Below are 14982 nucleotides of genomic sequence, written 5' to 3' on the forward strand. Positions count from 1 at the left end.
GTCTCCTTGTGTAGCAGACAACCTTTGTTCGATCTGTAAGTTTTGTGGGTTCACATCCGGAAATGGTCAGTATTTGTTTGGGTTTCACCTCGTGCCAACAAGTAATGCTCGGAAACAAGTGCGAAAAGTTTAATGGCGACACGACGAACGTTCCTAATCTCTACATCAGTAATGGCTTCCCAAGTCTTTTTACTTCCTCGCTGCATACACTTTCTAATACACATTATTAACAGGATAAACCAGGGGACAAACGTGTACCCAACGCTCATAAAAGAAACTTGGTCAAACGTTAATCCAATGTGACATGTAATCGTTTTTAAAACTGTCAACTATAGTCAGGTATTCGGTGATGTGTGTCCTGTTAAGAAGGAACCTTGTCCGCTTATCTTAAGACACATCTTCACATTAGAACCCCCAACATATTATTATTATTATTATTATTAACTTTTTTACCAAAAAAAGGGAAAATTTTTATATCTATTCTTTGCATTTCTCTTTCATTACTTTTCCCTCTCCACCCCCATGTGACATTACTTAGGTACTAGCACGAGTACAGACCTATTTGAAATGGAACAGTAAGCAACCTTTAGCTCCAAGCTGACTGAACAGGACCTCGAGAGTTCTCTCCAACCTTCTTCACCCATCTGCTTCACCGTAATCTCTGGCGCCTGCCGCCAGACGAGTGCTGAACCCATCGGGCGCGGGTCACCTCAAGAGGCCGCGTCCAATCGTGGTCTGGAGAGTGTAGCATGGCGCACAACTTCATACATCTTCACTGGGGCCAGCGAGCAGCCAGACCACTGCCAGCAACCTGAGCACACTACGGATCTGAGAGCATGATGCTCGCCCCCAGACAGCTTGTGGAATCTGGGCTACAAAGCCGAAAGCGAGTATGAATAGCCTTGGGGTCAAAGGTGACATCGACAACGGTCGCCGAAAAAGTACTGATCGACTTCGTAAGTGTAATCACTCCTGGGACCAAACCTTACAATCTTAAAAAAAAATTCTATGTCCAATATATGTGTAGAGGTCTAGATTATTAGCCTCGTAAGAACAAGGGGAAGATTATCGAGGGAAATGTTCGGTCCACATCACCGGAAATATGCGGTCCAGGATATCAAGACATTCACGGTCCGCCAGTCACAAAAAGTAATACAAAGCCATCACTGTAATTAAAATAAAAGCCAAGTCTACTTTAGTAGACAAAAAGTTTGCTTATAATAGAATAAAAATATTAAAAATAAATATCTTATTCACTGGAAGTCAATCTTCATCATGATGAACTCCAATTTCCAATGGGAAAGGTGATAAGAGGACAAACTGCATTATAGAGGAGAACCGAAACGCCTTTAGCAAAATCTCGTCCAAAATTATATACAAGTATATATTAGATATAAATTAAACAAGGTTTAGATAATTTAAAGGATTTAAAATCCCGTTTCTTTCAATGAGAACTTGCGCCATCCACGCACGCGCATCACTTGGTCGTGTTACTTCCGACGTTCGCTGAAAACGGCTTCCGAAGATGTTAGGATGGAGGTGGGAAGCTGAGAAAGTGTTTGTGTGCGTGCGTGCGTGCGTCTGTGAGTGAGAGAGACTGGAAACAGAAGTCGACACCCCCGGCATCCTCCTTCCACCCTGTCCGGTCCAATCAGAGTAACTTCATTAGCATACTGATTTGACATGACGGGATGCCATTGTGACGTCAGTTCAGTGTCTTCTTCCCTCCGCAACTACTCCCCTCCCCCTCGACAAGCCCCAGGCCAGCACAGTGAAGAGAGGATGGTAAAAAGGAAGGGTGGTGGCGAAAAAGTGAGGGTGGGGGGATGTGCAGACTGCAAAAAAAGGTGGAAGGGGGTAGATGGAAAGGGCGAGTTGCTGCTGGGTGCGGAAGGATGGGTGTGTGGGGCTGGGGGTGGGCACCGAGAAAGGGTAGAGAGGCCGAAGGGGGGCTTGTCTCCCGATAAGGTTAGGTCGTGATGGTGACTCGGATGACTCAGAGAAATGATTTTACACGCAAATAACTTAATCAAAACTGAATTATCACTCCTGCCCCTTGCGCTCTTCCGTCCATCCGAGCGGACGGGGAAAACTGAGAGGGCAGTGAAAAGGGCAGTGAAGGAAACTGGCACAAACACGCATGCACGCGCTCACACACGCACGCAGGCGTCTTGCACACAGACGGAGATGGAGCATGCCCATGTACTAGATGAGAGAAGCATGAGGAATCTTCACCAAAGACATCTAATACTCTGCTTAACACTTTCTCCATGATCGTCATGAAAAAATTTCCTATAGTCACATGCGATAACATTTTCCCGATCAAGAAAAGGGATCTTCACAAAAAATAATTCTTTGTCATTGGAGAGTCAGAAAATGGGAATCGTCGAAACTCTGTAACTGCAAAAAAGAAGAAGAAGAAAAAAAAAAAGCGAAGCTCAAGGCACCCTTAGGTGAGCGGGTGGATGGACAGGTCTCTGGATGAAGACGAGGAAGCCATAATTACTCTCGGGGTCATCGCTTTTTTTTTTTTTCTTGGAGGATGGCCTGTCTGGCATCGTTACCAACATTGAGAAAAGATGCTCAACGTGGCCAGACGGGCTGTCGACTGTCGTGAGCGAAGACTAACGAATGAAAGAAGCACTGAAATGCCGCTCTTTCTCCCTCCATCACTCACTCACGCACACACACACGCACACACGCCAGCCACTCAGTTACCTATTCTTAACGGTTCTTCAACGTGATGTTTTGCCTGCGAGACAAGTCTGGATGATTTGTTTAAAAAAAAAAAGTAACTAGGACCATCCTCGACTAATTTTTGAACAATGGCGCCATTGTAAACACGTTCCAAGAGATCATTCTTGCTGTCATTGCAGGCATCTCTCATCCCGGCTTATAATTGCCATGGTACCCCGCACCCGAGCTTGTGCATGTCTGGGCGTTGATACATGCTGTGCGGAGTCTGCATGAACCACTCATCTATGCAACATCTCTTGAGAGCAGAATGTAAACAAAGAAGTCAAAACATTATGCCCCTGGTGTACTGTTCTGTAAATAACCGACAGCTGAGTGTGAACGAAACCTTTATGCAATTGTCCACTTTCTGCTAGTGCTCAGGATAATTGTTGTCCTCTTGTTTTCTTTTATTTTTATTGCTACTTCCCTGCTTGTCCTTTAGCGTGATCACCATACTCTCAGTCCTCGTTACTTGGTTCCTCTTTGCGTTTGCTAAATCTCTCTTTATTATTCATCATTGGCTCTGTTGTTTCTCCTTCGGTAGTTTATATTTTGTCTTTTTCTTCTGTCCCTCGTAAGCTGTCCATGTTTCGTTAGGAGTGCGAGTTCGCAAATTTACAAATTTTGCATTATTATTATTATGGCAGGTGTGGTATGTCCTGTCTGGACTATTTCTTTTCCTATTCTTTTAGATTGATTTAATCCGTAAATACAGATGGGCTGTTGCACTATGACAATTCGTTTTGACTCCGAAACATGTTTTACATTTTTTGTGGGATCCTAGGAACATATTTCAAAAGAAATTAAAAAAAAAAATTCTTACACGTTTTCAGTGTAGGAACGCTCGCATAGATGTGAATACCTGGCTCAAGAATCTAACCATCTTTCTGCTCATACAAAAACCAGGGGAAACCTCGTCATTATAAAACGATGAAAAGAAAGTTCTTTTTCTCTCTCTCTTGTCTCACACAGAAGTCACCGTGACAAAGCCGAGGCAGTCACGTGACCATCAAGGCTATATTTTTTCCTCTCTCTCCTTTTCGCCCATCGTACCTTGCAATTATTTTCCTTTCTTGACATTCAGGACTCTTTGTCGACGAGCTGTTGCAAATAAATTAACTAACAGTCGTAAAAACAATCGTATGGAATGATTTGTTCGAACACCTCCTCACTGATGCCGAGGACATCGGAGGACTGCATTAAGTCGTCTGTCTTCACGGCCATTGTCGCTCAGTGAACAAAGTGTTCACGTAACCCACGAGGGTCGGAACTCAACTCCCCGCCCTCCTCCCTACCTTTACGACAGATCCAGGGGAAAGATACCCAAGTCGTCGCTCTTAAACTTAAGCTAATGGGAAAAGAAACTTAAATAATTTTTGACAAGGACCGGTGCCGTGACATTTACGAGCAAAGTTTCGAAGCTAATTATAGTCTGGGAGCACGTGGCACGTGGTGCAAGCGGAAGTCACCGTTTGTCAGTAACTTCTGAGAGGACCGGCAGATGGAAAGGCAAGAAGAAAATGTCCGTAAAAGCTTTTTGTGAGCTTCGAAAGGAGTCGTTTTTCTCTTTAACGAAGGAAGAATGTTAGAGCTAAGTGAAGGCGAAGACGTGAGCTCCTAACTGCGAACGCGACTTCTACGTCAACTGCTTAATCGAGTCCGACAGGCAGGAAAGAAAGAAAGGAAAAACATTGAAAGTCTAAAAGGGACTAGGTCGTACAGAGGAGAGCAGGGAGTATAAAGAAGGGGAAAAAAAAAGCACTAAAACTATTGTGCTTATTTTTCTTTTTTAGTAGAGAAGGAAAGGGAACGAGAGAAAGATTAGGAAGGAACAGCAAACAATTCAGCAACAAAAAACGTCCACGAGACCTACTCTTTAAAAAAATTAATGATTCAGTTTTAAAAAAAGTAGACAACGTGTCTAGGTCCTAACTTTTGCGATTACGCCGATGAGACGGGGTGTATGGTGATCACCAAGATATACTACAGTCCGCATCACTCTGGGTACACAAAGCCTGTCTGATATGCTAATTGTAGTCTCCTGGGTGTGGTGGAGGGTGCTGTTGGTGGAGATGGTTAATCTCATCAACAACAGGGGGAAATGACATTAAACCTAGTCGTCGCCACTGCAAGCTCAATCAGGGTGAATGCATTGTAATTGAAAAATAATTCCTACAGCAACGTGGAGATGGCATCAACACGAGGAATAAAGAAAAGTAATAGATTGTCCCTGGAACCGGCGATATTTTAGTTTTTAGCAAAGACCAAAAGCAAAAAATTCGACACAGTCAGCTTCGCTTTCATTACTCACAATTTAAATAGTAGGCTTTGTACCTCGTGGTGTTAGTCCCACAGGCCTTGCTGTAAAAGCCGACTAACAGGTTAGTTTACCAGAAACCTGAAGAGATAAAAGCGACAGAAGGAGATGGCAGGACTCCACCTTCCACTATCCACGCCTTAGACACGGTGGACCACTCAGCTTTTTAAACATTTCTCTAATACACTTATCTGGACCCGTTCTTATTGCACTTAACTCTACACCGAGTGAATCAGCGAGTGAAAGAGATGGAGGGACAGCCTCATCATCCGAGACAACCATTCCGTTAGGGACAAAAGAAACAATTCTTGGCCTTGTCCATCTGCAACCTCCACGCTGAATAATTTCATCGGTACCCGGTTAACGGCGCTAAAAACATCGCGTACATCGAATAAATAAGTCCGTCGGCGCTTTCCCTTGAAACATTTTCAGGGTGAATACTGTGACGGAGACGGAGGGACGGTGGGGTGGGGAGAGGGTGGCAAGCCAAGCGGGGTGGCTGAGGAGTAATAAACACGTCAGCGTGAGCGACACGGCCAACAGGACCAAGGTCAGGCCGATTACACCCCTTTACAGCCGCGCTATTACCTCTCCGCGGAGTGGTGCGGCGAGCAAGGGGCCGCATTCAAGCCCAGTCGCGCATGAAGCGCGAGAGTAGCAGCCCCTGAAAGAAGTGCTGAAAGGGCGGCGCTGACACCTCGCGGACCGACATTTAAGCCAGCGCGGGGCTTTGACAAACAGGAACCCTTCCTAATCGAACTAATACCCCGTAATCACCTTTAATGCCAGAAATTAGGTTGGCAGAAGTAAATTATAAAACTCACTGGCGGCAGGACCGGGTGCACGAAGGGAGGATGGGGTAGACAGAAAATGGAAAGGACAAAAATTCTTCCCGTCCCTATTTCGTCGTGGATGAATGCAGGAGCTCCGATTGGTGGTCCATCAGTCGGAAATACTTATAAGTGAGTGTCTGGCTTGGTGTGGAGGTCTGTGACTGTGGTCGGCACAAAAGGTCACAGCGTCTGGCGGAGTCTGGGTAGTAGAGATGTGTGGAGTTGGTAGTGGGTGAGGCTGATTCGTGCTGATGGGTGATGCCTCTCTCAGTGAGCGTCCAGGCGGCATGATCTGACGACGCCATTAAGATCCATCTGTCGACTGTGTCGCGTCCCATCGCGAGGTTTGGACGATAACGAAGCTCTTGTCTCGGCTTCGTTTTTCCTCCGACCGAGATATTCACAGGTGGACGCACAAAAAACTATACATTCAGAATAGTTAACTCGCGACTCTTTCTCAATTTTGATCGTGTTTGAGTCTTAGGAATTGTGACTGGTAGTGCGTGCGTGCCAAGAATTTACAAAAAAATTCAGGGTATTAGAACAAAAGGTCCTGTCCACGTACTCGTGCTTCTTTCGGACTGCAAGCGTGCCATTGTGGCGACCTCGTGTTAGATGTACAGATAGTACGACATTCCACCTCTTTAAGAAATGACCTTCGGTGCACCCTAACAGGGTTAGAGAATCAGCAAGATCCGTCTACATAGAACACTAGAAATTCCGAGAACAATTCTTCCACGTGACTCGCAGCACGAGGGCGCCCTGAGGAGGACGTCTACAAGAACACAGACTGCGCAGTCCCTAAGGACGGACACCAATTATAGACACAAAACTGGGGGACGTAAACAATCTCAGATCGTTAATGGTTCCTCTAAAATCGAAACAGAAAAAAAAGAGGGAAGGCAAATAGGTTTTGATGATGGCAACGACAGCGACATTGCCGATGACAATACTATTACAATGACGACGGCGATGACAACGACGGTCATCCATTACGGGTGTGATAATGACGAGGATGAGGATGAGAACATAGGCGACGAAGATGACAATGATGAAGATGACAATGCGACATTCAAATCCACAAAACGACAACACACAAAAAATAATGTTCATTATCGGTCCTCTTCTGACAGAGTTGTGTTTCTTCCGAAGGCCGCAAACTTCCTTCAACAGTACAACGGCTAGTGAAGAAGCGCCCTTTAGGGATTAGGATTAGGATCAACACCCAATCCTGTGTTCACATGCATTTTGTTTCGTCAAGCTTCCGAGGCCAGATAATTAGCCATTAGTCCCATGATTTCTAATTACGAATGGTTCTTGCGTAAGACGATTTACATCAAGTTCCAGGATTTTACGATGTCCAGGAGGAACACATCACACCGGGCCAGCAAGTAACCCAAGTCGCGAGCAGCAGCAGCAGCAACAGCAACACCACCACCACCACCACCAGCAGCAGCAGCAGCAGCAGCCAGCACGAGCAGTCCTGCTGTTGGCGACACAACCTTGCCAGGGGCCAGTCATTATCTCAGGAAATTAGAGCGCATCTCCGGGCTGTAAGAGGGCGCTGTGATGGTCACGTGCCCTCAGGATCCGAGAGGCAAGGGGATGATGGGGATGGGAGGAGAATAACTATGGAAAACGGATGGCATTTTATACTACTCAGAATAACTAGTGATCCAAACCCGTGAGAGTAATTTGATGCGAAAAGTGTAGTGGTTCATATGTAATAGAAACGTGTCTACACACATGACGAGCTCAGTAGTGATTGGTGCTGAGCAAATTCTAACTATAAATATCCACCGATATTCGCTCACTTAAAAAAATTGCATTCTTAGAGAGAAAATCGTCCAATTATTAACAAATATTTTAAATTAAATTTTATTTCACAAAGTTAAAAGAAAGAGACTTTTAGTAGAACACAATGAACAACTTAAGCTGCACGCACATTGCTTTCAGCGGAAATCCTATTGTTAAAAGACGAATTTATAGACGATGCTAAGCTGGAATCGAAGATGCTAAGCTAACTGATAGATCGATAGAAGCTCTGCATTTAATTTGTTCTTTACTTGGAATCCGACAAAGCTGAGAGTGAAATACGAACATAAACACTGTTTATTGCTCAACTTATTATCGTTAGTAGAGTTAATTTATCTCTCATTCACACAACCATGGCAGGTATATTTTACCTACACAGATTTCTTTCTCTGCGTTTGCAGGTCACAATCACTAAAATATCGTTTTGGATATCTTTTAATAATAGCAAAAATAGTGACTGAATATACTCCTTGACCTTTCACCTTACCCATGCTCTGCATGTAGGTTTAGTCCTACTTTCACAACATCAGTAAATAATTGGTTGTCTCTCGATCATCATTGGCATATCCACATGCTCCAAAAACTACGTCTGATATACAAGTCAATAAATAGACAAGTCCTTTTCTGTTTTTCTTTTTTTTTCTCTCTTTCTACCGCATATCGAATTTTTCTTCTTGATTTGCTTAAAACTGTTTACTTCATCACACAAAACAATAGCCAAAATTCTTTTTTAAAAACTTGGTAAAGAAAAAATCTTTCACCTAATCTTGTATAAAAGCATAAAAATTTTCATTCGCAGGATGAAATTAAACTTCATGGAGGACACAAAAATGAAGAGCGGCAGTGGGAGAGGAGAGGTCAGGGGAAAATGGAAAGAACCGAAAAGGAAATTCCAACGCCGAAGACCCTCGTATCATCGAACTGTCTCCTCATTTCTTTCCCCCCTCAACCCCTTCCCCCGGATCCTACCCGCAGCTTGCAACAGGTCTCCTTCGATTTCTGAAACCGTGTCTGCTAGTGTAAAAATGGGATAAGGCTCATTTTGGTCTTCAAAGGCACTTGTCACTTTTCACCTCCTTTCTTGTCCCCCTCCAGGCCTTCGTGCATCTTTTACCCTCGAGTTCAGAGTCGCAAGCCGGCGGCCACCCCCTCAGCTTCCCAGCTCCTTTCCCGAGCCAAAAAGCAGAGGCTTCCGTGTAGACGGCAGCGAAGATAAAACTTGAAAGGTGAGTGGCCGTCGCGAGCTTTAGAACGAGGCTTAATTACTCTCGGAGGAACTGTGTCGTTATTCGCTACTTCCCTGCCTCGGAGGTACTAGTAGGAGCTCGAGCAAAGAGACTTCTGAGAGTATATCGTAAAGTTCAGTGTCTGGCTTCAGACCCACTAATTCTGTGCCAACCATTTGCTTACCACAACGAAAAAAAAAAAATCTGTATTAATTGGAGTTCAGCTGTCGCGACCAGAATTTGTTTTTTTTTCTCTCTCTCCAGTCCAAGGTAATTAGATTCCCACAATACTTAATAGACTGAGTGTATTTTCAGATTTCCCTGGGTGGAGGAAGGCGAACTCAACAACCAGAAGTGAAACAGTGCTTGTCCCTGACGACAATGGACGGTTTATTTCTTGTGGCGCAGACTCACAAAAAGAGTTCATTAAGACAGTCTTGTCGATTAGCATGTTTTTCTGTTCTTTTCTCTCCCTCCTGAGAATATACTCTATGACCTACATCATGTGGGTGCAAGCGTTAGAAAAAAGCTTTGAGGGAATTAAAAAAGCATTTACATGTACACTTTGTGGCTCTTGGCGACCTTAAGGTGGTTTTATTAGCAAGAACCTGGCTGACATTTTCACCTTCATCGTCTAACTACGGGAGGATACAGTTGTCTGGTTGGCAGAGGACTGCGTTTCTTATCTACAATGGCAGATGCCGCAAAACTGCTTTCACGAGTGATGATGAATGCTGTTCCAAGCAGTCACGTGTTCTGTCTCGCGGAAAATAGTTGGTGACGTGTCATACCTTAGGTTCTAAACTATGCTCATTCAATCATAAACTAAAATACTTTAATTTTGAAATCTTCTCAGTTTTTAAATAAAGTAATTCAAAGACACTAATTCATGTGTAGATATTGTTCAAGTAATTTGCATGTGACTATTTTTCATCAACACAATGTGTCTCCGTCAACAACAAACGACAATGATACACTGCAGCCACTCTCCCCCTCCACCACCAGTCTGCCACACGTTTGATTAATGATAACCAGCGACAACATAAGGTCTTGTTCATATTGTATTCCGTCAAACCTGAACGGCCATCGCTCAAGATTTCTTTCCTGTCGTTGCTGCTCAAGTCGAGGCTGTCGGGGGAATCAGGGGAGCATTGCAGCTAATGAAAGCTGGCATTGATCAGGATTATCGCAGCAATCACCGCCGCTCCATTAGAAGGTTATTTTGGGTTTTCTTTTTTTGAACAATTCCCTTGGATCGGGAGGGATGGGTCGGGGAGAGTTGGATTTTTTCGGAGGAAAAGAGTGGGTCGTGTGGATTTGGAAGTATCTGAATATTTATAGACAAGAGAAGGGTTCATTGAAGTTTGGAGTTCAAGTCATGTAGATGGTTATGTGTGTTGTTTCCGTTGCTACATTAAACCCTTATATGCACTTCGACTCTGTTCAGTTGAAACACAACGAGAAGAGATTACAACCGAGATTTCAAAAAAAAAAAAAAAAAGACACTTCTCAGGGGTAAAAAAAAGGCAAGTGGAAACTATCGTAGATACCCTGAAAAGAATGAATCCAGCTCACTCCCGGAAAGCTTTGTAAATCGATTTCGATATTAGCGGGTGTCTCGTCGGGTGAAGAAGGCTGCCATCTTGGGGCCTGGGGACGCGTTGACGCCCTTGGCGTCACTCACAGACGGCCCCGTTCACGGCTCGAGACCAGACGTGGCCCTCGCCAAGATGTCCTCGGCGGTGTGAAGACCTCCTCGGCGCTGTCTGCATCTTTCAGCCTCCAACGTCGTCGAGTACGAACATCTGCGGAAGTCGGAGATAGAGGACAAAAGATGTCGTCGAGGAAAGACGACAAGAAAAGCGGAGAAGACGCGACACAGAGAATGCAGAGAAGGGCTCGACAGTGATTTGCTATCGATTTTTTTTAGCACCAGATCAGCAGCAATTCACATCTTCCCTCCCTCCTTCTCAGAGAGACTCTCTCATTAGTCTCGTCGCATTGATAGAAATTTTGTAGTTTTTATGGGATAGCAAACTGAAAATTTGATAACAACAGACTTGCTTTCCTTAAAACCTCCAATGCCCTCTGAAACAAGTCCTCACTCATTTCCTGCATTCTTTTTTTCAATCTTCTATGTTTCTGAATGTGTTGCAGAACATTGAAATGTGTCAATAATGTCATATTGATGTCAATAGTAATGTCAAATTGAAATAATAAAGACACAGTGGTTCAAATTTAAATATATGTGCATACCTTCGAATTCATTCCGATCATACCATGTAGATACCAAAACATGTTTCAACATCGTAGAACAAATTCGTGAATTCGTGAATTCTTTCAGTAAAAGAAAAATGTTCAGAAATGGAAGACATTAGAGTTTGCACTGCATGGCAGACACTAAACAATCGTCTCCATGCTGGACATGGCTAAAATGACAAGTGAGTGCAAGAACGAAAAACGAACGAAACGAGAAAAAGGCAAAAAAACTGTCTTCCCAAAGTAGCTTCACATTAATTCAACCATCACTAGTTGATCGTCTTACAGAAGGAGAGTACAGTGTGTGGTGATAGTCGTAGGAAGGAAACAGGGAGGAATGAAGAAAAAGAGAGAGGTGTGGAGAGAGAGAGAGGGGGGAGGAATCAAGGGAGGGGTAGATGTAGCGGGAAGCACATTGACAGAAATTTTGTTTTTAACCCAGAAAAAAGGACATGAACAAGCATCCAGTTCTGGGCGAACAGCGTCGTTTCGAACACCAAGAGACATCAGCCCCTAAGGATCAGAAATCAATTAGTTTTTTTTTTAAAACCAGAAAATCGATAGAACAAAAACCTGCTCTTTGATGGAAATGGCAATCATGGCCTCGAGCCACACGGCGGACTAGCGACCAGAGCTCAGAGCGGCTTTCAGCGATGCTTTGCGATACTGACAGAACGTCTGGTAGCAAAATTAAACTCCCCTGATGCTCGCTAGAAACGAGAGGAATTATTTATGCTGCGACAAAATGTGTTTTTTTTTGTTTTTTTTTTTTTTTAACCCAGCACAGTATGTGCTTCTTACAATGATCGTTGACACAATGTACTCAACTGCTATGCATTCATATGTTTGTTCTTATAATTTAAAAATCAATTAACTGAATTAATTGTTGTTACATGCGCGCTTACAATGAACGAAAATAAGGTGAGGAGGGAAAAAAGGTGAGGAGGGAAAAAAGGTGAGGAGATGTGGGGCTGGCTAAAAAAAAAAAAAATTAAAGAAATCAGGCAACCTGCAGTGCTCTCTAAATGCGAAAGATTTTCACGATCCTACTGAGGTTTTTTTTCCCCTACCGCTTCCGCCTGTCGACCATCGCGCCGCTGTGCCGCCGCGCGGACCGTGCGTCTGGCTCATTTGGACCCTAAGGGACTGCAGTTCTCGCTCCTATGCTTTTCTTGACGCCGCACATCCCAGCCTCCTTTGTCCTTCCCCTTCTGATCAACGCACACATTTTTTTCTCTCTCTCTCCAGGCCTGATGTATTTGTCTTAGCGAAAAATGCAAAGATCGGGTTTGAAGTCGAAATGTTTTACAAACAAGAACATATTGTGAATACTAACCCCTAACAACAAAGCTGAAAAAGTAACCAACACAAAATATCACTATTATCACAAACTTAAGTCTCAATAAAGAAATTACCTCACCGCGAGAAATGGCACAGGGATGCACGCGACACTAACGGGTTTTGTAGGTAACAAGATGGTGGCCCACGGAGAGCGGACGGTCTTTGCCATTGTTGCAATCGGTGTTATCTTTTATCGAACTTACAGTCCGTTTCTCGGTAATGAGATTAAGAGGTCTGGGGTCTCTTATGTAATTTTCCCAGTAGTATTAAAGGGGTGCATTAGTGTTTTGCGTACATATGTGTGTCTGAGCTGTCCTGATGCAGATCTCAAAATCACAGAGAGAGAGAAACAATAACAGCCTCATTTTAGTTTATATGCACGTCCTAGACAGACCATAATATTATAAATGGCTTACAGTAGTAAGGATCACATTTACATTTTCACAACAGCATTCATGGTCAATGAAACAGAGCCCCAGCCATCTACCTTTGAAGATGGCCGTCCAAGCGTCCAGTTTGCTGTCTGGCCATCAAGGACATGAGAGTGGTTTGTCGTGACAAGCCGCACGGCCTTCATGCTGTCCAAAGCCTAACCCGACTCTCCTGGTCCTCCTGACTGAGGTGCCTGGCCTAACCTACACCAGACAACCTGCCGACAAGATTTTCTACCACTCATGTCACGATATGACCCACCATGGAACTCTCTACGATGTGCATGCAAACTTTACCGAGACTATATATACATATCGTCTTATTTACCCTTACAGCCAAATGTTAATAAAATAGAAGGTCCTAAAAGTTACAAATTCTGATGCAGTCCGCGAATTCATACAAACTGTTTTCAACCTTATACACTCAACGACTTCTAACAATCCTCACTGATTTAAAAAAAAAAATTAAACCATTAAACAATCTTGCCAACAGTTCCGAAAATATTCTTTTACTCGCGGAGAAGACACATACCCGTCTCTAGAGAAAAAAATAACAAAAAATAAAAAAAAAACAACAACCAACCGTAAAATATATAAAATACTTACGATTAAACCTTTTTCTTGTTTGACTATCTGTACCGACATCTAGTAAAACTCATCACCACCTCTTGAGTTGGTTTTGCTGTTGTGTAACCAGACGCCGGGGTTCGTTACCAGACGCCTGCACGCGGCGCCAACCACCAACTTTCGGCAGATTGTAAATGTGTAGGGGCACGGAGGTTACTTCCACCCATGCACGCCGGGCGCTGCGGTACTTGCCGCTGCAAGCAGCGCTCTGGTACTGCTGCAAGACCCACCCTGGCGCGCTGCACAGCAAAGGGTGGGCGGGCGGGGTAAGGGTAAGGGTAGGGGTGGAGACGGTGTAGCTAGGGATCCTACGCTGCTGCTGAGACTCGCAAAACTTTCCAACCTGAGGAAGCAAAGGGGTTCCGTCCTCTCTTTCTCTCTCTGTCTCCCCCTCTTCTTCCCCCCCAACCCCATCCACGCAGACGAACCAGACTCCGCGCTGACAGGGTGGAACCGCGAGACCTGCGACGTGCCGCTGAGCAGAAGAGCAAAAGTTCTGGCGCTAATGAGCGCGCGCGCTGCCCTCCGCGCGGGCAGGGGCGGCTGATTAATTCTGTATCCGGGCTGTAAGCATCATTTGAGCTGACAGGTGTCAATCAAACTCTGCACGCGGCATCTCGTGGCGGCAACTTCCCCCCTCAGCCGCCGCCACGTGAAGTAAGAGCGGCTCGAACTTGACGAATGGTGGAACAGCCAGCAGTCAGTGCGGACAGTTGTCTTCCTTAGCGGAGGAAAACGTCCCTCTTGGGGGGCTGGGGTGGGTAGGTGGATGGGTTAGACAATAGTTTATGATTTTCTAAAAAACGAGTTTATCTTGGCAACTCGATGATGCCCCTGTTTGACGTTTCTCGGATGATCAGAAAATTTGTCAACCATCCATTCACAAAGCCGAGACAGAACCACAATGACCACTTCTCTTATTACTCGGACAGACATAATATTTTAAGAAGTTAAAAAAAAGCGAAGGATGTCAAAAACAAAACAAAACAATAAAATAGATGAATGTTAAAAAAATGATTTACACCGAAGACAAACATTAATCTAGGAAGTACAAGGCTATGACTTCAGGAACATCTGTTGCTGTCCAGCGCTGAAGGCCGAGTAAAATAACGACACATACTGAGTGAACTCTGCTCACGAGACCCACACCCATGATGGGAGGTGTTCAAGTGGGTGGAAAGACATCACATGAACTTCACGTTGTACGGGTAGGTGAAACAGAGTAAAACGCAATGGGATGAAATTCATCTTCACAGTCACAGGAATTTCAGTTACAAAGCTAGTGGACTGCTTTCCTCAAATAAATGGAAATGTTACTCGCATACCTTTAATCTGTACAATATGCAAGTCAGAAAGACATGGTGCCTTTGAAACCGCTACACAGGGAAAATAAAAAT

The 14982-nt window shown here is 44.3% G+C and overlaps 1 protein-coding gene across 7 annotated transcripts in view; it reads right to left on the minus strand.

Annotated features, from left to right (window-relative positions):
- LOC112561949 (frizzled-5-like) overlaps nucleotides 1-14982 on the minus strand; it is a 102723-nt gene that overhangs the window by 18598 nt on the left and 69143 nt on the right. Inside the window, exon 1 of one of the 7 annotated variants that reach the window (XM_025235359.1) lies at nucleotides 13565-14269. The exons of the other annotated variants lie outside the window; for them this stretch is intronic. The gene's annotated coding sequence lies outside the window, so the exon portion shown is untranslated. Of the gene's footprint in view, nucleotides 1-13564; nucleotides 14270-14982 lie in introns of those variants that run through there. 7 annotated transcript variants of the gene reach the window in all.

Source organism: Pomacea canaliculata, linkage group LG1, assembly GCF_003073045.1.
Source record: "Pomacea canaliculata isolate SZHN2017 linkage group LG1, ASM307304v1, whole genome shotgun sequence".
NCBI lineage: Eukaryota > Metazoa > Mollusca > Gastropoda > Architaenioglossa > Ampullariidae > Pomacea > Pomacea canaliculata.